Raw genomic sequence first — 23,707 nt, forward strand, 5'->3', positions numbered from 1 at the left:
GAAGTGTGTGGCATTGGTTCGAGCGATCAGTCCGTCGTTCGAAGTTGGAATAAATTGCTGGTAATTTATTAGCAAAATTGCCGAACGCCAACACCGGTAGATAAATGTTTAATAAAGACAGCTGTTAGAGGACCATTTTGGCCGTAGAAGGGCCACACCGCGCCGCATTCGAAAGCAATTTCGCGCGCGATTTTCGAAGGTCGAAAGGAGATTTGCAAACGGGTGATGATTAGCCGGACGACGTTCGTCACTTTCCAAATAACGCATATAAATAAGTACGCCAAGACGACAGCAGATGGGGCGCACGCTGTTGTCAGCGATTTGATGGATAAAATTGGTTTTATGCGACTATTAGCGAAATTATTTTCGCACATATGAATTGTGAGGTCTTGTGATTCATGATGGAGAGATTGCTTCCAAAGTGAGTGACGTAAATTCGGAATATTGACGAAAAAGCTGTCATTTCCGTGATCAATTTGTTTACGGGGGAAATGCAAATGTTTTCGAAATTTGAGCATCATATTTTCAGACCCAAAGTATCATTCTGAAGATTGGAAACCCGCTAATCATACTTATTGACGCAAGATTTGAAAATTTGATCAATTAAGGAAATTTAAAGTTATATCATCATAGACAAAACTAAGACGCTACACTTAAACATATCAGTCCAAAAATTTCGTTACTTGCACATACAAACAGACGTAACACTTCGAACACATCACAATGGAAATTGTAGTAGTGATGACATGTGCGATGCTAAAATCGCTGCCTTTGGTTGTTCGTTTCGCAGATGGGCCGAAAGGTGGCAATAGTGCGCAAACGTCAAATTTGAACAAAAGCGATACGAGCGCCTCGAGTGGCCAGTGATCAAATATTAGAACTGAGTGCTTTTCTGCTGAATGATGAAAAAATCCTAGTGGTATGTCTGTTTAGCTGTGGTACAAGTTTCCAACAATTCTTCAACTCGTTATACAATATAGTTTAGTTCTTTTCAAGTTAGTTTGGAAAAATATTGGAGCTTTACAGAAAGGTATTAAGGTATTGACAAAATTATGTTATAGGACGTTTTGTCGTCCACACAGAATCTTCAAAATATACGAAATCTATCAATCTTGGATGCCGATGAGTAAAATGAAGAACTAGAAGTGAGAGCATGATTACTACGCCTCATTGCAGTTTTTGGCTTTTATTGTAATAATTTGAGATCAATATCATCCACTACGAAGATAAAACGAACTTTAGAACACTTCAGAACCAACACGAACAATTCGGTTCACCATCGCCTCCTTCGATGTAATTGCAGTACTAGATCAACAGCTATTCCAGGGGTCGCTAGAGCTAAAATTCATATAAGAAAAACCAAATCAATTTCCCCTCCGCCTGTTCCCCGCTGATGCAGTTTTTGCCATATTTTTACCCCTCGCACAAAATCCAATCGATTGCAAGCATCTTATGTTTGCATGCTTCCAACATCTTGTGCCTGGTTGGAAGCGATGAGAAATAATAATAAAAAAAAGATAATGAGAATGAGGGGACGTAGGAGAGGCATCAAGGCAAATTGGCGGAGCGGAAGAAAAATGCAATTGCATATAATGCATGCGGAATAGAAAAACGAAACGGAACGAAAAATATCGACAAACAGTGCGAGAGAGAGAGAGATAGAGAGAGACAGGGACTGGTTTCTAGCGAGAATCAAGAAGCGAGATTGAGGAATGTTCGGTGCCGTCAGCAGAGGGGCGGAGTAAGACGTTAAATGGCACTATCTGGGGTTGGAAGTGAATTAGGAACAGACGAGGGCGAAAAAATGCGAGGACAGACCTCTGAACTGAGCTGAATCCAGGTGTCGTATGGAAAGATTTACTAGAAGTATTGGTTTATGATTTCTATGTAAGGCCAAAGACGAAATAAGGATGAAATTGTCGGGTTCAGACTAATTACTTTTACAAAGAGACGAATTCCATCCAGAATGAGTCGAAAAAAATATAAAAATCGTGCTTGACAATCTTCGATTTGGATTAAATTTTGTTCATGTTTTTAGTATGGTAAAATAAATGTTTTCCATAAAAACATCGATCATTTTGACTCAAGAATAATTTTCGAAAAAGGCCTATAAGTTTTTGCATACAATTTATTTGAAAAATTCTTACTCTGGTACTGTTAATTTTACAAAAAAATGTTCTATGAAGAAGTTGTAGCGAACCATTTGGACCACAAGAAAAAAATTTACACTGAACAAATATTTTTTTTATGAAACATTCAAAAATAAAACATAAATTTTAAATTACACAAAAGCCCCATTTTTAATATTTTAAATTTTCACCATAGAATCACGATAGAAAACTAATGTTTGGGACAAATTTTCATGATGGAGAAATGTTTAATAAAAAAGTTGAAAAAAATAAATATAAAATAAGTGTATATTTTTTGTAGTCCAAATGGATCGCTACAATTTCTTCATGGAACATTTTTCTCTAAAATTAACAGTTCCAGAGTTAAAATTTTTCAAATAAATGGCATGCAAATGCATGAAGGCCATTTACAAAAGTTATTCTTGAGTCAAAATAATAGATTTTTCTATGGAAAACACTTAACACTTAAACGTTAGAATTTAGAATTTTAGAACTCGCCTGAAATAACAGTCACAAATTCATTTATCCCGATAAGCAAAGATACAAAATTTATATGGCGTAGATAAGAAGAATTTAATAAAGGACTTATGAAAATAAGTAACAGAATAAGTTTCAACAACAATCATTGTGGCGCCAAATCATAATTATTTCTTTGGAGAAGCGTTTCAGCTTCTTTGGAGAAGCTTTTCAGCTTCTTTGGAGAAGCTTTTCAGCTTCTTTGGAGAAGCTTTTCAGCTTCTTTGGAGAAGCTTTTCAGCTTCTTTGGAGAAGCTTTTCAGCTTCTTTGGAGAAGCTTTTCAGCTTCTTTGGAGAAGCTTTTCAGCTTCTTTGGAGAAGCTTTTCAGCTTCTTTGGAGAAGCTTTTCAGCTTCTTTGGAGAAGCTTTTCAGCTTCTTTGGAGAAGCTTTTCAGCTTCTTTGGAGAAGCTTTTCAGCTTCTTTGGAGAAGCTTTTCAGCTTCTTTGGAGAAGCTATTCAGCTTCTGTGGAGAAGCTTTTCAGCTTCTGTGGAGAAGCTTTTCAGCTTCTATGGAGAAGCTTTTCAGCTTCTGTGGAGAAGCTTTTCAGCTTCTGTGGAGAAGCTTTTCAGCTTCTGTGGAGAAGCTTTTCAGCTTCTGTGGAGTTGCTTTTCAGCTTCTGTGGAGAAGCTTTTCAGCTTCTGTGGAGAAGCTTTTCAGCTTCTGTAGAGAAGCTTTTCAGCTTCTTTGTAGAAGCTTTTCAGCTTCTTTGTAGAAGCTTTTCAGCTTCTTTGGAGAAGCTTTTCAGCTTTTTTGGAGAAGCTTTTCAGCTTCTTTGGAGAAGCTTTTCAGCTTCTTTAGAGAAGCTTTTCAGCTTCTTTGGAGAAGCTTTTCAGCTTCTTTGGAGAAGCTTTTCAGTTTCTTTGGAGAAGCTTTTCAGCTTTTTTTGAGAAGCTTTTCAGCTTCTTTGGAGAAGCTTTTCAGCTTCTGTGGAGAAGCTTTTCAGCTTCTGTGGAGAAGCTTTTCAGCTTCTGTGGAGAAGCTTTTCAGCTTCTGTGGAGAAGCTTTTCAGCTTCTGTGAAAAAGCTTTTCAGCTTCTGTGGAGAAGCTTTTTAGCTTCTGTGGAGAAGCTTTTCAGCTTCTGTGGAGAAGCTTTTCAGCTTCTGTGGAGAAGCTTTTCAGCTTCTGTGGAGAAGCTTTTCAGCTTCTTTGGAGAAGCTTTTCAACTTCTTTGGAGAAGCTTTTCAGTTTCTTTGGAGAAGCTTATCAGCTTTTTTTGAGAAGCTTTTCAGCTTCTTTGGAGAAGCTTTTCAGCTTCTGTGGAGAAGCTTTTCAGCTTCTGTGGAGAAGCTTTTCAGCTTCTGTGGAGAAGCTTTTCAGCTTCTGTGAAAAAGCTTTTCAGCTTCTGTGGAGAAGCTTTTTAGCTTCTGTGGAGAAGCTTTTCAGCTTCTGTGGAGAAGCTTTTCAGCTTCTGTGGAGAAGCTTTTCAGCTTCTGTGGAGAAGCTTTTCAGCTTCTGTGGAGAAGCTTTTCAGCTTCAATGGAGAAGCTTTTCAGCTTCTGTGGAGAAGCTTCTCAGCTTCTGTGGAGAAGCTTCTCAGCTTCTGTGGAGAAGCTTTTCAGCTTCTTTGGAGAAGCTTTTCAGCTTCTTCGGAGAAGCTTTTCAGCTTCTTTGGGGAAGCTTTTCAGCTTCATTGGTGAAGCTTTTCAGCTTCTTTGGAGAAGCTTTTCAGCTTCTTTGGAGAAGCTTTTCAGCTTCTTTGGAGAAGCTTTTCAGCTTCTTTGGAGAAGCTTTTCAGCTTCTTTGGAGAAGCTTTTCAGCGCTTCTTTGGAGAAGCTTTTCAGCGCTTCTTTGGAGAAGCTTTTCAGCGCTTCTTTGGAGAAGCTTTTCAGCTTCTTTGGAGAAGCTTTTCAGCTTCTTTGGAGAAGCTTTTAAGCTTCTTAGGAGAAGCTTTTCAGCTTTTTTTGAGAAGCTTTCCAGCTTCTTTGGAGAAGCTTTTCAGCAATCAAATATCCATTTCAGGACTGCGTTGTGTAACGCAATATTAATTGTCTACCTATTTGAAATCACATAGAAGATTTTGTACATTTTTTGAATATGTTGCACCCCCGCTAATTTGAACGGTACCTCATGCAAACCATTGGGATTCATTTTTAATTTGAACTTCTAGTCACCCTACGAACAACAGAAAAACGTACTTCTGGTTACCCTTTTGGCTGTTTTGTTTTGATTCTGCGTCCCGTTCAACCGCGTTCCATTTCTTTCTACTCCGTTCCATGAGCAGAATGATGTTTGAACCATTTTAAATTTGAACGACGTGCTTTTAGCTTTTACATTTACTAGGTTGGCTTAAGCGCCGCCAGGCATCTGAATTCATAGGGTTTAATTTGCAAATTCATATTGTGGTTTAAGAACCGTAACAATTATATTGTCATCTTTAATAGTCACTGTATGGTCATGATAAAAATCTGGTAAAATGGACATATCTTGACAATTAACCAATTTCTTCTGAAAAATTGCATTCATGGTTTCAGAATCGTACCAATGTCGTCACCAACGTCTGGTTTTTGATGGCCACCTAGTGGACCTCCTGAAGAATACACTTGGAAGAAATTGCAGCTCTGTTGATCAATTGTCAGCTTTACGCCATTCGTACGGATGTTCTGGATCTTCTAGAAGAACAACAAATGGCCATTTGAGATATCATATCGAGGCAACAATTGCAAACTTATTTGAATTCCATCACTGCAAGCCGTTTGAAAATAAGTCAATAGGTCAATTTTCAGAATTTGGCCACTTTTACGGATGTTCCTGATCTTCTGGAATCCCACCAAGTAACCGTTCAAGACCAGATGACGGCGATGAAATTGACACGATTCTGAATGCAAATTGTTTGAAAAAACGCAGCTCTGTGAGTCAATCGTCAGCACATGTCCATTTTTACGAATGTTCCGGAAGACCAAGAAACGGCTATTCGATATCATACCGAAACAACGATAGTATACTAATTTGAAGCTCATCATTGCAAGTCATTTAAAAAAAATCCCAGCTCTCTTGGTCCATTTTCAAGATAATTATTAATATTTCGGAGGACCAAGAAATAATAATTCGTGATCATAGGCAGCGTCCGTAACGCTAAAATTGGAAATTGTTGACCTGTAACGCTTTTCTATGAAAAAATTCAAATTTGTGTGTGAACCGTAACGCTCGAGTCTACTCTCCTCCTTGCCTTAGCGTTACGTAATTTGTGGACGGTGTTTAAACACCATTTACTATAGTTAAACTGTTCAGAAAAGGAAGTTGATCGAATTTTCACCCGACCTGGCTCAGGAGGACACCGGAATAACTCCGGCCATAGCAAATAAATTGACCTACTTGTGTCAGCATGTGAAACTGAAAGCCTTTGGATTGCCTTTTGTAAAAACCGCATCTGAATCAGTTGAATTGAACGTTCATAATAACAATTTGAAAAAAAAATATCGGTCCGGTCGGATACGGGTTAAGGTCTATCCGTTACCGCATTATGTGTAGAGATATCTGTAAAAATTTCTGAGGAAATTTCTATGAAAATTGCTGTGGGGCTTGTGGAGATCATTGCGAAGCTATTAGTGGATACTTCTCAGAAGCTGGAAATTGAGAAACTAGAAAGCTTTTCTCGAGGAGCTAAAAAACTTGTTCACTATAAGCTTCTACTTTAAAAACTGGAAAGCTACTATCTGAGAAGCTGATAAACTTTTTCCAGAACGTAGAAACGGAAGCTAGAAAACTTCTTCTCGAGAAGCTGACATGCTCGTTCATAAGAAACAGAAAAATTTCTTTTAGATAGCTAAGAAGGTTATAGTTTCTTTCCAAAAGGCTAGAATGCTTATTTCCAAAAAAGCTAGCATGCTTTTTCCAGGAATCCGGAAAGCTTCTTTCCAGGAAGCTGGAAAGCTTTTGTTTTCAAGAAGCTGGAAGGCGTTTTTGCAGGAAGTTCCAGGAAACTAAAAACTGTTGTCCAGAAAGCCGGAAAGCTCCTTTTCAAAAACTAGAAAGCTTCTTTCAAAAAAGCTAGAATGCTTCTTTGCAAAAAGCTAGACACCTTCTTTCCGAAAAGCTAGAAAGCTTCTATCCAGTAAGATAGCAAAGGATTCCCAGGAAGATGGCAAAGGATCAGTATTTGGATTTTCATTCGAATAAGCCGATCGAACCATATTCGGAGAGTGTAACAGTTCGCGAACCATAACAGTTCGTGGCACATCGCATTCGGAGAGCCCTATAAATGTAAGCATTCACTCTCTCGTTTGGTACGTGGCACGACAGCGTTCAAGAGCAGCAACTCTCACAGACTGCAACAGTATCGAGCCATTCGAGTGATTTATGTTTTGCATAAAATTGGTAATAACTTTCATATTTTCTGGTAATGCAGCCTTTAACAACATCTTTTTGAACACCCCTATGGTTGCAAACATAACACAGAAAATAGAAAATAGGTATTAGCCTCTGTTTCTTGATCAGAATGAGAGTGGCTCAGCGAATGTTACAAGTGTTGACAGAGAGTGATCGGCGCCAAACAGAGGGTGGTGCGTGTTTGTCCTGTTTTCGTTCATGGCTCGTTATCTTCCGTGAACGATAAATGTCATGCGTGTTGTATGAATGTAGGCGGATAAATGTGATGAAATTATGGCTCGTGTGTCAATAATCGTTAAATTTTCCAAAGCCTGCAAAGGATTTCCAGGAAACTGGAAGGCTTCGTTCCAGGAAGAAGGAGAGTTTCTTAGGAGATGCTTTCCAACGTATTTGGCTTCTTAGCATGAAGCTTGAAAGTTTATTGGGCTAAAATTTTTCAACCTTGTACTTGAAATAAAGCTAAAAAGTTTCTTAAAAAAAAGCTTCCATGTTCTTCTTACAAAGTTTTCTTGGAAGAAGCTCCCTAGCTTTTGAAGGAACCTTTCTAGCTTCTTTAAGTTCTCCCCGTCCTCTAAGGCCTTTTTTGTAACCAGCTTCTAAACTTCTTTGAAAGTCGTTTATAAGCTTTTCATCAAGAAAAATGCAAGTTCCAACATGAATACCGAATGTTGGAGTATCACTTGAAATCATCATAACCATTGTGGTAATCCACTACAATCCGGTTTCGTAAAAGCAACGGTCCGGGGACCTTCTTGCCCGCAGCCATGCTTTCCAAATGTCTTTCCCAACAAATGACTCCATCTTCGTCGAGGAACGCGACGTCGTTTTTTCGGATTTTCTTTTCAAAAGCAAACATTAAACAGCAACAGTCAGTCTCGTCAGTCTAGTAATAAAAAAAAGTTCAATTATCTTTAGACGAGCTTTTTTCAGTATTTTCTATCTCTCTTCGCGCATTTCGTCTGTTTTTTCATCGCGCCTTCTCCATATGTACATTGTACACAATCATAGTTCGCATTGGTCCCTATTTTTCCATCCCACATGGACACGGCGCGGAGGACCATCATCAGCAGAAGCAACCATCAGCATCATCTGTAGGGAATCGGTTCGCTTCACTTCACGTTCATGTTCCATCTCAGTGTTTTTTCCTATCTTCTCTTATTTTATGTATTATAGATTACCCTATTCCCCCGTTTTCCCCTTTTGGGAGCTCTTTTACAGCCGTCGTCGCCTACTTCTCTCGGTCACCGTCCGTCGCTGTCAGAGAGTTTGCTGGGTGTCTGTTTTTTTTCACAGTGCAAATTTTGAAATATTTCAAAAGGGAAAAAGATAATTTATTTTCTTCGTTAGGGTTTTTGCCTTCACCGAAAGGGGCTTACGTTTTATTTTTATTATCTTCGTCGAGAATGGGACCTTTGACCTCTCTTCGGCGAGTGGATCCAAATAGATTGATGATTGGATGCATTCCGCCCTCTAATGGTTTTACAGGCACAATAATTTATCAATTATCTCTCTTTTTCTATTATTTTCTTCCAGATCTAAATATTTCAATGTCGTTGTAGTTCGGCGAGTCCAATTCAAACGCCTGCACATGCTTTAACCGGTAAGTTTTGTAAATTTTCAACAAATATTCACTTATATCCCTAGTTACACAGAAAACATGATTAAAAATTCACAAATCTACAATTTGCCCTACAACAGTAGCTAGAAAATTCTTCAGCTGCTTTGGAGAAGCTTTTCAGCTTCTTTGGAGAAGCTTCTCAGCTTTTTTGGAGTAGCTTATAAGTTTCTTTGGAGATGCTTTTCTGATTCTTTGGAGAAGCTTTTCAGCTTTTATAAAGAAGCTTTTCAGCTTCTTTGGAGAAGCATTTCAGCTTCTTTGGAGAAGCTTCTAAGCTTCTTTGGAGTAGCTTTTCAGCTTCTTTGGAGAAGCTTTTCAGCTTGTTTGGAGAAGCATCTAAGCTTCTTTGGAGAAGCATCTAAGCTTCTTTGGAGAAGCATCTAAGCTTCTTTGGAGAAGCTTTCCAGCTTCTTTGGAGAAGCTTTTCAGCTTCTTTGGAGTTGCTTTTCAGCTTCTTTGGAGAAGCTTTTCAGCTTTTTTGGAGAAGCTTTTCAGCATCTTTGGAGAAGCTTTTCAGCTTCTTTTGATAATATTTTCAGCTTCTTTGAAAAAGATTTTTCAGCTTTTTCGAAGAAGATAGTATCAGCTGACTGAACTGATAGTTGTCTATCAGATAGATGTATCATCGTCTATCTGATAATTATGATGGCTGAAGAGGAGTTTCTGGAAGAATCTCTGAAATAGTTCATTGAAGAGTTCTCAGAAGTATCCCTGAATAAATATTTGCTAAGTCTAAAGTGGCATTTCATCAAGGATTTCAGGAACAAGTTTCATGAAAAGTGATTTTAGTAGGGCTTCTTGAAGGAAATTATAGAATTGTTCATGAATCCCAAAAGAATTATCAGACCCAAGACTTCCAGCGCACAAATCATCCAATTCACCCCCCTTTCAGTCGGTTTCAGTCGAAACTGTACTCAATCTAATCGACCGTGATGGCGATGATGAGCGATATTCCTGGATGCGTCATACCGATCGGACCGACCCGATTCGTATACTTTTTGTGTGTGTCTCAAATTCGATGCTGATGCTGATGATGATTTTTTCTCATTCGTCGCGCCTCTGTCTCGACCTTTTATATCTATCTCGCCACTGGACTGGACTCTTTTCCGCTGAATCATCCCTTCGTTTTGACTATTATTCTAGCACTCGGACTCTTTGGTTTCGATTAAAATTTCCGAAAATGCCGTCTTCTAATTTGACGCCCGATTAAAGGTCACGGACTTCTTTCGATTCTTAGTTCGAAAAATTTCTACTACGTGGAGGTATTGTCTGCCAGTACGTTCCATCGGTTTGAAGATGAGGAAAACATTCATCAACCAATTTTTTTTTTAAATTTGAAATTTGAGTGCTTGTTTTTTTGCATGTTAAAGAGGACTAGCTGTTTAATTTTCTAACAGCTAATAACAAACATATAGCAGTTATTACTGAAACTTATTTTAAACCTGGATTAAACCTTTTTTGCTTATCGTAATGATCGACTGGATAGAGCATTTGGTGGAGTTGCTATCATCATTCATAGGCGTGTGAAACATCAACTTTTTTCGTCATTTGAGAACAAAACTTCCGAAACTTCGGGTGTTTCTGTTGAAACACAGTTTGGTAAATATACTTTTATAGCTGACCATTTGCCTTTTTAATTCACTGAGTTGCAAGTTAATTTGCTTCAAACTGACTTGCGGAAAATGACTCGCGACAAGTCAAAAAAAAATTGTCTTTGGTGGTCTTTGGCCAAACATCGGTCATGGAATAATTCGCAAAGTAATTCTAACTTCAGAATGTTGTTTGATGTGTGTTCTTCAGGATATTTCTCAATTCAATGCCCTGATAAGCCCTACTTGTTTGTCCACTTCTTCTAGAAACCCTTCTACGATTGATTTGGTCTTAACCTACTCTAGCCACCACTATAGCCAACTGGTTACTCAATAATAAGCTTAAGAGTGATTTGTGCTGGATGTCATAATTTTTTGTTTGTGGATGGCACATGCCTTTCCGCCTAAAGACGAAGCCTGCGTGTCATATGTAGTAGTTTGCAATCAAATTTGCATGTTTTTCCTTCATACTTGCAAAACTTAATGCTTCCAAAAACTCAAGTTATGATACTTCCACATAAAACAAAAGCTCTTCAGTTGAGACCTTCAAGTAGACATGTTGTCACGATGAGAGAGGTTCCAATGAGTTGGTCAGATAAAGATAAGTATGTAGGGTTCATGCTGGATAAAAATTATACTTTAAAATGTCACATTAAGGCGAAGATAAACCGAAGCCAAAGTTCAAATTTTCAAGAGCACGGATCTGGAGAACCAAACTGAGCTGAAAACTTAATCGATTGGTCACTAGCTAGTGGTGACCAATCGATTAACCCTTCGGTTCAAACGGATGTTCGGTTCTCCAGATCCGTGCTCTTGAAAATTTGGACTTTGGCTTCGATTCATCTTCACCTTAAGGGCATTCAAATTCAAGCCAAATGTAACAAATATATAAAATGTATGTATCGGCTTATTAACATATTTTTAGGAATAACGATTGATTTTTATTGCTAATTGAAATTGAAACATCATTCCTAATTTTTTTTTTCATATAAATAATATATGTTTAGTGCCATATTGATGTTTATTGCTAAAAATGATCAAACTATCGCTAATATTTAATTATTTTGATTGGCTACCATTCGATAATGCACAGATTGTTCCCCATTCTCTGAACGCTTGTTAATTTGGCTGCCGTTTGAAGATTGCAACGATTGGAAATTTTCCATCGCTGCAAGAGCCAAATTGATGATCCGCAGAAAAGAAAAAATAAGACGGAAAACGCCAGAAGGATGGTGGAAAAATAAAATTCTCGAAAAAATAACGTTCCCGACATTCCCACACAAAACTTCCAAGATTCGGTTGGCACCCAACGGCCAGAGGGAGCGTGGCAGCTTTTTACGGGGAAAATAAAATTTCCCTGGCAGTTCCGAGCCAGGGTATAGCTTTTTTTTGCGGTCCTGTCTTGGAAACGGTGCGGATGACGGTGGAAGTATATAATCTGGGTGGAACATAAATCTGCTCTTTTTTTTCGAAAAATAAAATGTATATATTGGCTTGTATCTTTTTTCTGGGTTCAAAATGAAAAATAGGTTTTGAAGACGGAAAAATGATAAATTGGGGATGCTTTTACGTGGACTGAAATGAGTTTTTCCCTTTTTCCGATGAAGAAGCTTCTTTGGGCTTGAGTTCAATGGTTTTTTGAACACTTAAGACTGGGACGCGCAAAAAATGGTCAACTTCAAATTGTGTGTTTCTATTGAAAATGCATTAAAAAAAACCTGGAATGCTACATTCAAAGTTGAGTGTCAAACGTTTTATAGCATGCATAGGCTCATGGTTGTTATGAGTTTTCACCTCATGCTCTTCAGTTTTCAAAATGACGTTCAAGTAAGAGGAGCCGCACGTTAAAATTTTCGCGCAGCAAGAGAATCCGCTGGTCTCGCACGAAACTTGTGTGCAGGCGGATTTCAAGCAGCTTCCGAGACAGGAATTTTATGCCGCATCAGGAAAAGGGAAAGTGGCCGAAATTTTCAAAACCATCAACAGGGTGTCGACTACCTGGAAAACCCTGGAAAGTCAGGGAATGTCAGGGAATTCAATTTTTGACCTGGAAAGTCGGGAAAAGTCAGGGAATTCCACTGAAGGTCAGGGAAAAATATCAAACTTCTTACAAGAATTGCAATAATTTCTTGCATGCTATGCTATTAATACGATCTTTTAAAAACTGGGAATCAATCTTTCAAAATAGATGTTCACAATTGGAAAAACGCTTTTATGCATAATTAAGTAAAAAACAATATTCTACATATACATATCCTTAGAATTCTTAGCTTTATGACATGAAAAGTATCAGCAGTGCTCCATCTATCTATAGTTCTAAAGTTTGCCAGATTTACTCATTGACTATTTTTGCGTATTTCGCTCAAAATCTTGAGATAAAAATGGAATTCACTCCATCAAATCATGTAAATCCGGCGGATTCGCTCAAAATATCGAAGTAAAACTGGGAAAACGTTATACAGTCAACTAGCCCTTACTCATATTTCGATATCGAATTCGAGAACCATAGTAAACGTTGATTTTCATGGCAACCTCGATGGTCTGGTTGCACTGGTTTTGTGCAACGATGCTTCAATATCGAGTTACGGAAATTGAATGTATAGAGTAATACTAATCTTGTATTTTGGTGCAGATGAATAAAAGCCGTATATCAATTTTTTAATGAGCACAAATCTGGTGAATCGAACAACTATTCACTTTGAAAAATAAAATCGTTGGTTAGTCGCTGGTAGTGATCATTCGATAAATGTTTCAGCACTGAACACTGCTTGGTTTTCTAGATTTGTGTTCCTGAAAGTTTGTGGTGTGATTTTAACAGTGGCACATATTTTCGGATGATTTTTTTTACAATTTCACTCATGCTATATTTGTTGTGAAATTGCATACTACATCATACTTATGTGGACATCATACTGCACATTGCTGTTGAAAATACCATTAACTATAATTTTCATCTATATGAATAAAAATGGAGTGGTGTTTGTATGTCACGAAATGCCTTCGGAACGGGTCAACCAATTTGATTGATTATTTTTTCGTTTTGTTCTTCAAGTGTTCCGACGTGTTTGTATGTATAAAAATCCGAGGATATTCATCCGGAAAGTTGAAAAAACGAGCGTGAACGGAACTGTCATTTTGTACGGGACGATCCATAGCGTTTTTCAACAGCCTACTTGATGGCAAGACGAACTTGCCGGGCCCACTAGTTATTTATATATTTTTTTAAAGTGCTGAATTAGGGTCCTAGCGTTACTTAAGGATTTTTTTTATCAGGAGCTTTCTCATAAGTATGCCCAGTTCGTTTAAACTAAGAAAGAATATGCTCAGAGAATGCACCAGAAATTCTGAAGACGCCTCATAAAATTCAGAAAACAGTGATTTTGTTTCAAGGCATCTGCTCGATAAGCCCTTGAAACTTTATTAGATTACTTGGATATACTCATCGAAGAATTCTTAGAGGAGTTTCTTCGAGCATTGCTGGAGGCACGCTATTCTTGGACAAATTCAATACAAGAAGGAATTCTCTAACTATTTTTAGAGAAACCTTGAAACGTGATTAGTAAAATTATTAGAGAAAGCTTTGAGTTTGGGTTGCGGAGCTCCTAGGAGAAATCTTAGAAGAGTTCTCGAAGAAGCATTCTATTCTATTCTAAGTCCATGCACAGCCAATAATTAAAAGCATCCTGGAAATACCGGAACATATTCCGTTATTCTCTTGTCAGTATTAATATTTGCAGCATATCGATGATATGATACAGATTTTAAAATGGCCAGGCCCACTGTGCAGACTTGGGTTTGAAGATAATTCAAAAATTCATGGCGATCAGATTATTCACGAACGCATAACATGATAGACGAGAATTTCCAAATTTATGAAAGAAGTAACGGGGACAACCGTACCATCCGTTCCATTTCAGGGATATTGATAGATCGTTGGGAGTGGCTTTGCTAAGAGGGTTAATGCACATTCGGTTTATTTTCCGTCTCCGTTTTTGGGGTTGGGACACGGGTATTTCTGCCTCATGTCCTGGCTGTAAGGCCTAGGCTTAAGCGCCATTGCTCGCTCTCTAAAACGAAAAGAAAACTTACTTTGACCTCAGACCTGGGATTGATAACCAACAGGATTTCAGTTCATATCGGCCATATTTTTATAGACAACCCAAGTAACCATGGAGCATTATATCATTGCATATATAATGCAGCTGCATTGCCGTAAGCCTACCATTAAAGTAGTTTAAAAGTGGAAAAGGGCACTTTTACAGTTAAATTAATGCAAGAAGGGCGATGAAGCAATGAAGCAACTTAAAAAGTAATATTAATGCACCAGTACAATTTATAAAGTGATGTTAGTGCATTGATACATTTGTAATGTAGGGTAAATGCTTTATTGCTTGACAGCTCTTGAAATTTGTTGAATAAAAGCAATGTTGCATCAATGTTGTTGATATGTAGTAGAATACGTGCAATGCTATAATGCTTGTGGTTACTTGGGAGGTTATTATCAATTTCGTCTAACTCAAAAATAAGACCATATATGGGCTCGTGGGAACAAAAGGGAAAACTACAAATTATCAGGAACGCACTCACCAAATTAAGTTAAGTGTCCAAAACAACTCCTTTAACAGCTGAAATGCTAGTTCACTTTTTCGCCGGCATCAGAATTCGTGATTCAAACAACTTCCACGTATATCCCATATTATTTTATTCTTGATTTGGGCCATCTCGGAATACTCGCATTTCACTTTTACAATTACACAATCAAACTTAAAATATTCACATTGCTGTGCTAGTTATAGTTATAAAAACACATTAGTTGTTTCCAAAAACCAGCCGATTTGCGATTCTACCAGCCGAAATTAAATCTTCAAAGAGTTCTCGAAGAAGCATTGGAGGAAAATCTTGTTAAAACGTTTAATAATTCCAAGAAGAATTTCTGAGACATTTCTGTTGAATTCTTTGAAGCAATTCATAAGCTATACAAACTAACTTGAGTTCAGCAATTCCGTGTGCTCAGTATTTATTTTTTTTTAACAAACTCTTGGCAAACAAAAAGTTTGTTAGTTAATTTTCGCAAAATATTTCCAGAATCCCAGCAATAAAAATACCCCACTTACTGAGATCTCGTCGAAAGATATGTTTGCTGAGCGCTCGGCGGTGTAAATTTTGGTAAAAAGTTCTGAAAAATGCCAAGACTGGCTAAGAAAACTGTAAGGCAGCCTCTTTACTCAAAAAAACCTAAGGGGTGCGAACTCGAACATGTTGGCCTTTCAATTTTAACAAAACTTTTTCCACCAGTGCTAACCGTTGCTTGTTTGCTTGTCTGGCAGGAAACCATTTAAAAGGTGCACACTTAACGATCAACGCTCCGTCATCGCAATCATCGTCATCATTGAAACTTCAAAAGCAGTATTTCTGTTCAAAACCAAAAATTATTCGATGAGAATGTGTTCACTGTGTTTCGGTTGGAGAACAGAATACAGTGAACACATTTTCCTGTAATCATTCTTGATTTTGAACGAAAAAACTGCTTTTGAAAGTTCCGAAATCAATGACGGATTCTGCCCCCTTAACATACTTTACACAAAACTACTGCAGATAGATGCTGATAATAAGTCCAATAAATCGACTGAATCAGATAGTTTCTGATCGTACCTTAGTAAGAAATACACACTAAGCTCTTACAGTGAATTTCACCGTAATCTCAACAGCTGAACAGTTCGGTGAAATAAAACACCGTAACTTCGTCGGAATTTAACGGATTCTGGTGATTTTTTTACCGAATACTGTAAAAATTTACCGTACTCCGTTAATTTATTTTACCGATCTGTTCAGCTGTTTCGATTTCACAGGAATCCGTAAAATAATTTAAGTGTGTATGTTTCACCAATTTTTTGATAAACTTATGCATAAATAAGACCAAGTATAATGTTTTTTCGAAAGTTGGAAGTTTTTGTGTCACATAAACTGGATACCATTTTTAGCGTGACTAAGCAATGACCGCACACTCCTAGGCATACTCGGATCATTTTCATAAAAAATTTAGCTTGACAGCAGCCTAGCTGCTTGTTGATATCTAGTTTGCACCCCCAGATGTAAACATCAAATTTGATTGTAAACATGTGACGACGTGATCTGGACCAGTAGGTCATTTTTTCAATAAATTTGTTCGAGGTGGATAGGAATGACGTAGTCAAGTATCCGTCAATTTATGGAATATAAACCGTGGCTAAGAACATGAACATGAACAACAGCAACAACAAGTACATGATCTGAGCAAATGCGTCTCTGGTGTATACATTCTGTAAATAGTCGGATATGTATCTTCTTGTACAAATTTCATTTTTGTTCAAATTAATCAATTTCAGTGGACTGGATTTTTTTCTGGAAAACGAATCAGGGAAAGTCAGGGAATTTTATTTTACCAATGGAGTCGACACCCTGATCAAACTATCGAAATTCCCGAAACAATACCTCGTCCGGCATGTCATATGCACGTGTCGTCTGAAAATTGACATTTTCATAACTACGGTAATCATCAATCAAGAGATCTACGTCTAGGAGTGCCTAGAAAAGCGGCTGCTACCATTCCTGAAGCAACATAATAGACCTGTGCTGTTCTGGCCAGACTTGCCGAGCTGCCACTATGGGAAAAAGGCAAAGTGACAAAGGTCAGATGGAATTGCAAAAACACTAAATAAATCCATGAAAATCGACCACTGTGCAAAGGTTTATGAAAGGGATTAACCTGAAGGCACGGTAGTTCGGATTTGGGAAACCAAAATATTCACGAATTTTTTTTTTTTTATGAAAAGAGGAGACGGAAAAAGAAAATAAGAAGGGTTTTATATTATGTATTTTGACTGGAAAATACAATTATTTTGTCTACCATTTTTTGCGCGTTTCAGTCTGTATTAGGGTGATTAAAATTTTAAAAATGATTGAAAATCCAATCTCTCATATGTTTTCTACCATCCTTACCATCCTTCTGTGATATTTTCAGTTTTTTCGGTGGTGTTTTAAAGGTGGCCCAAAGACAATGTAGGTTTATATGGAAATGACTATGGAGAAAGTTTGAGAAATGTTCCAAACACGCTAGTACTGTTATGTAAATAGAAACTTGCCCCATATTAAGCTAAATAAATAGTAAGCTAAATGATAGCAATCAAACTCATGAATATCTCTTCTGCTATCCGTCGGATTGAATTTCTCTCTTCAGTAAATTTCTTTATTATGGTTTGGAGAATGAGTTTTTAGTATGGGATGATAAGTTTGTACTTACATTACAGTACTAGCGCGTTTCTAACACATCTCAAAATTTCTCCATAGTATTTTACATATAAACCTACATCGTCTTTGGGCCACCTTTAAATCACCACCTAGAAAGCTGACAATTTCTCAGAACACTATTTTTATGGTAAAGATGATAAGGAACACATGGGAGATTGGATTCTCACACATTTTTTAAATTGTGAACCGCCCTACTGTCGTATGTATAAGAATTAGATTTTTTTTTCAAAACTCCTACAATTTACCTCTTTTTTAGTTTCGGTTATAGTTGGTTTTCAGAATATAAAAACGTTGTGCGTAGTTCATATAGAAAGCGTCATGCTTAAGAAGGAGACTAGTGATTAGTTATAATCATTTCTCTAGAGGGGAAAAATCAAAAGATTATTAAGCCCCTTTCAATGAATAAAAAAAAATTAAAAAAAAACTCCAGCAGAATTCCGTTCTTGACTTCTGGATCCCCCAGAGTTCTGCCAGCAAGCCTCTAAGAATTCCGGCCTGGAATAGTTCAATCCCAGAACATGGATTCTGGCAAAAATTGATAAAACTATTTCTAAAGAAATGTTTTAGAAAAGATTACTTTTTTTATTAAGGACTGTTCATTGTATAAAGTGGACACCTTGTGCATGCTGTAACTTTTAAATTTATCAATGAAATTTTAATCGCTTTTCTGAACATCGTTCGACTAGTATTGTACATTGTTGTGATAGTAAAAATTCTTCAAAATAATTCATTCTCACATGAATATGGAATAACGATTACAACAGTCGATATTTGGAGGTTATCTAAAATAATGATTGTTAGAAATTGGCTGGAAAATTCGACAATTTTTATTTGTTATTATCAAAAAAGGCTTGTTCTTCGAAAGCATTATCAATCAGAAGCCTGATAGAAAATATCAAGTTATTTTTGGAGCAACAATTTTACAAACATAATATAATCATTTTTCCCCTATATTTTCTAGAAAAAATATTATTATTTTTTAAGGGAGCTGATATGAGTAAAATTGTTTGGTTTAAAGTACGTCTTGATGAAAGTGCTAATATAGTTTTAATATGAAAATTAACTTACGCCTTCATAGAGTTACTTATTTAGTCCCCACGTCACATTTAAAGCACAATAGAAACACAATTGCTTTATTCTTAGAAGACCTTTTAAAGTACATTGACAATCATTAAAATTGGCAACACTGCTGTTATAAAATCGATTTTATTTTTCACATATTGTTTTCATAATATGTTATTCTGGGATCATCAATTGAAATATTCGGAAAAGCCGTTTACAATTTTCTGTAGAGATAAATATGCGTACATAATTTTAAAAGTATGAGACTTTTTAGTAAACATACCATAAAGAGTAAAATTTATACTTAAGACTGTGGTTTAAACTCATGATTTAGCTCTCATTTATACAAATATAGTTTCTATAGTAATCTAAACTAATTTTGAACACGGTTTTTAACTTTTCTCTTTTGCTGGGAGTGAAAGGATGGTGTATCAGCAAATTTGGCCATAAATGGATAAATCACTAAAGTTACCTAAAGTTAGAGAGTGGTGGTATATAATTGATTTTTTTTAAAGCTATATCTTTAGTAGAATAGTAAAGTATTCAAACATACAATTTGTTTATAAAAATGAGGATTTTTGCTTTTCGAAAACTAATGTTAAACTTTGACGAACAGCTAAGGAATTTTGGAAAAACTGTTTAGGTCTTCAACCAAAAGCATTTTCGAAGATCTTATATTTTCACAGCATTGTAGAATAATAGTTGAACGACGCAGAGAAAACCGATTACGATTTTATCAATAAATAAATAAAAATAGGGGAAAAAAGTGTCAAATTTATAAAATGAACAGTCCTTTCTTTTAGAATATTCTAATAAATTACACTGCTCATCTATTATGCTAATGTTTTTTTTCACAATTTTTTTACCACTATCACTGATCTCGGAAGCAAAAGTATTTCTGAAGTTCTCCAACAAACTTCCTCTGAAGACTCGAAGGCAAGAGACATTTTAAAACACTTCTCGTAGATAAATCTTATATAACCTGGGGCCAGACGAACCAGCTCAGGGCTGAAAGTCTCTATAATAAAGCAATAAAAAAAAATAACCTGGGTAACATTTCATGAAGACTTTTGATGAACTTCGCAACAGAATTTCTATTTTTTTTTTTTTTTTGAGGAAACTATTTGAAGGAATTCATTGAGAAATTTATAGTCGAACATTCAGAAAAATATCGCAGTATAAGATTTGACAGAATCAATGAATATTTGGAGGAATCGCGAGGGAAAACTTTGAACTTTTGAAAGGTTAATCCAGGTTCCAGAAATAATTTGTGGATAACAAGTAGGCATAAATGGAATGATTGTCCTTTATAAAGAATTCACTTTGAAAGTACGAACAAATCTCACAATATTATACAACTAATTTCCAAGAGAAACCAGCTCTTGATATGCCTTGGGAAATTAGATTATACGAAAATTCATCAAGGAATACAGAAATGTGGCTTCTAAAAGTTTGCTACAAATCTGTCAGAAATAAATCAAACATGGCTTCTCATTGCAAAATTTCATCAAATTCGGTCGAGAAAAAAAAACCATGCCATCATGTGAATCATGGAAGCGTATAAGTAGTTCTGCACCCTGCTATTGTTCTAACTATTTGAGCTTAATAAAACAATTCTAAAAGTTCCCAAGCATCAGCTTTTCTTTATTTTCAACAAAAACGTGATCCTTAGAATAGTTGTAGAGTAGGTAATGGTACACATTTTTACCGAACATAGCCTATTTTTAATACCGTGCGGGATCGAAATCCGTACACCTAAGAAATGAATCTAAATCCGTCCACGTCATACAAAACGCCTACTATTTATATGAAGTGTACGGATTTTGCGCCTGTACGGATTTCGGTCCCCCACTGTACTTGTCATTAGAAAGGTAACGGGATTATAACCGATTAAAAACCATCAAATGGTTTACAAAGTCGTGATAAAACTAAAGGCGTACTTTCACCAAATTTACCACAGTGCTTCAGTACTGCTGCGCAACAAACAACAAATCCAATTTTGAAATTTATAAATTTATGATTGGTATTGTGTAAATATTATTCTGAAGAGTATTGGCGATCAAAAGTGAGGTTCGGTTGCGAAAGTTTTTTAAATTGAAATGAATATTTACGGTTTCCTGTGCCTTAAATTGCGAAAATCTTATCAGTTGAATGCTTGTAGCGATTTTTCTTCCAAATTTATTACTAGAAATTTCGATTAAGATGCACTAATCCCTATTCTAGAAGAGCGCGTTTTAGCGTAAGATCACCAATTCATTTGATTGCCTTTATAGTTGTCCTAACTGTACCCCAAATCGAGAACAACATTCTCCTCCAATTTCCGTCTGGCTTACTTGGATTCGAAATTTGACTGCACCGTCACCGCCGCCATCCGAGGGGTGACTCAATGTCGTTTTTTGTCGCCGATCCTCGAAAAAATCGTTAAAACTTTTTTTTTCCGCACCGCTCCTCATAAATTCAGCTCGCGTTTGCTGGCAATGAATAATAAAAGTACTGTGTGTGTTCCAGGGACAGAAAAAAAAAACTCCACTGCCAGCACTCTTCTGGCCATCACGCAAAAGCGAAGCTTTTAAAACCAAAAAAGCCTCAGCCCCCCGTAAACCATACGTGAGTCTTCCGAAGAGAGCGCGCGCAAAAAAAACAACAAATTTTTGAACAAAAACTGGGCAACAAAAACCAGAACGCCAAAACGAAAACACAGTTTGCGCATCAGGCAGAACCTCCACCACGCGCTGCTTTTTGGTAGGTTGGTATATCGCTGTTTTTGTTCTTCGTTTGAATTTTAGTTCCATGAAACTTCGTTGTTGGCTTTGGCACTGACTGACGACAACAACGACTACGACGACGACGAATGCTTGGTAGGGTAATCTGTTTTTGCTGCAATTTTGGTGTCTTTGTTGCTTACAAACACGAGCAGGGAAAACAGACGGCGCGGTGCGATGATAAACGTCATCCGAGACAGAGTGACAGAGGGGCTGACGGATGGTCGTGGAAATGAAAATAAAGTAAAAATGAAACTAGGTAGGCGCCCAACGCAATTGAAAAAAAAAAACATCCGAGTAAGCGAAAAGCCCGAAATTGGACTCGCCAAAATTGATAATGCTGACTGGTTGCGATTGACAAAGAAATGAAGAAACAAGGAGCGAAGATGGCGGCGACGGGGGTCCACGTGTGTCATTTGAATTCTATGTTTTTACATCGGTGTAAACAATGTTGGGTTGAATGAGCCTATGCATGCTATAAAACGTTTGACTTTTACTGTGCGCCCTGTTTTCAAGTTGCCCGTGAGAGAGAGCGAGACAGCACCAACACACGGCGCACAGTAAAAGTCATCAGAACAAAAGAATTTATGGCACGTACAGAGGCTCATTGTAACTTGAAATGATTTGCATCAGAATCGTAGGGTTCTTTCCAAAGGCGAAATTCCCCTTGCAGTTCCCCAAAATTTATAGCACTACATGAGATGCTATAAAAGTGTGCTGCGATTTGTTATACTTGGGACCAAACGTAGTACTAAAGATGGTACCCATTCTAAACCCGAATACTATGTCTTCGTTTCGTCTTTGTTCTATCTGTTGGTGCCCAATTTGAAAGTCTTGAGAGATTTGCAAATGCCTACAATTACTGTGCAATTACTTTCAAACAGATAGCCCCTAACTACCAAATCAAATTGGCCAAGACAAAAACTTTCAAGGACCAAACTCAAGACGGCATTTGAGAAATTGGGTCCCGATTCTCCGGGCGGTCAAATTTTACGTAATGCGAGTCTGTGTCAAGTCTCGAGTTTGAAGTATGAAATGTGGTTCATAAACGCACGCGCAATCGCGCACTTACTTGCCGTTGAAAACATTATTGGACTACTCCCCTCAACTAAATAACAAAGTAAAGCGAGCAATGAGCGTGAGCCGAGAGGTGTATCCATGCAGGACGCGGAGGAGCAAAAAATCGGCGTGTAATAAAAAATGAATCCATCAAAATGAGTAAACGAAGTGAAACCGGGTAGGAAAAAAAACATGAGACATTACGGCAAAAAAAGAGATCAACCCGAAAACTGACGGAAAAGATTGAACTAATTCACTTTTAGAGAGATATTTTCATGCAAATTAGGCACATCCTTTATTGGATCATTTCCGTTAGTAACCGAGTTATTTAGTTTCGTTTTCAGAAAAACGTTCCGTTAAAATGTGTGTGTTTAACGTTTAATGTTTAACATTGTTTCAAAAAAAAATGTCTTGTTTACAAAGCTGTTTAAATCTTGAAGTAATCCCCAAAAACAATCTTGTTTCAAGGATCTATGCAAAGTTAAGGTGAAACAGCTTTGAATCCAAATTCTATAATATTCCAAAACTTTGAAGGCACAAATCTTGCAAAAAAACATCAAACGACAGTGCAATATCTTTTTCAGCTTTATGCAGAAAGATTGAATTAAAAAGACTTCATACGTTTATTATTTCTGCAGATCGTGAAGTAGGGGCACAAGCCGGCCATTGTGGCAGCCACATTAGGATTCTGACATATGTCAGCTTCTTGTAAGACTGTTTATAGGCACTCTTATAAAAATGATAAGATATGAATCGCTTTGTAACCATAAACCGATCGCTACTAAGATAGCGTTCTCACCGCCTAGTGGGAAGCAGGAAAATATGTTTTCGGGGATTACAACGCCCTTCCCGAGCCGCGAATCTCGGCGGACACGACATTAGGTTTGATGCGGCGGCCAGCGAGAGGAACCATGCGTCGTCGCGTCGCTGGCCAGACTAGGCCGAAAGTAAGTGATATTCATTTGATGACGATGATGGAAAGTAACGGCCATGGGATGGTGGTTAGCGGCGGACGCAAAGTTGATCCAAGTAGGCTTGCAGGCGCGCTGTGTCTTACGGTAAAGAGTGAGGGACGACGGACGTCAAACGCAATAATGTTCGAGAAAAAAAACACAATAATGACTTGATTTACATTTGACGCGTTTTTTTCTTTTTCGTGACGTTATTAAAAAATTGCTTTTTCCATCAGAGGGGTTCCTATTTTTTTTTATTTACTTAATAATACAGAGTTTTTATGGGCGAAAATTGTGGCGGAACATGTCGCAGTGCTTAATGAGTAATTAAGCAACTGTGTACTCATTTTGATAATAATTCTAAAATCATCCATTTATAAACTTATTTAGAGCTACCTGTAAGG

The 23,707-nt window shown here is 37.2% G+C and overlaps 1 protein-coding gene across 1 annotated transcript in view; it reads left to right on the forward strand.

The window, feature by feature from the left end:
* LOC5574969 (zinc finger and BTB domain-containing protein 49) overlaps positions 1-23,707 on the forward strand; it is a 125,032-nt gene that overhangs the window by 87,072 nt on the left and 14,253 nt on the right. The window contains exon 2 of the mRNA XM_001655390.2: positions 8,507-8,573. The gene's annotated coding sequence lies outside the window, so the exon portion shown is untranslated. The remainder of the gene's footprint in view (positions 1-8,506; positions 8,574-23,707) is intronic.

This window comes from Aedes aegypti, chromosome 1, assembly GCF_002204515.2.
Source record: "Aedes aegypti strain LVP_AGWG chromosome 1, AaegL5.0 Primary Assembly, whole genome shotgun sequence".
Taxonomy (NCBI): Eukaryota; Metazoa; Arthropoda; class Insecta; order Diptera; family Culicidae; genus Aedes; species Aedes aegypti.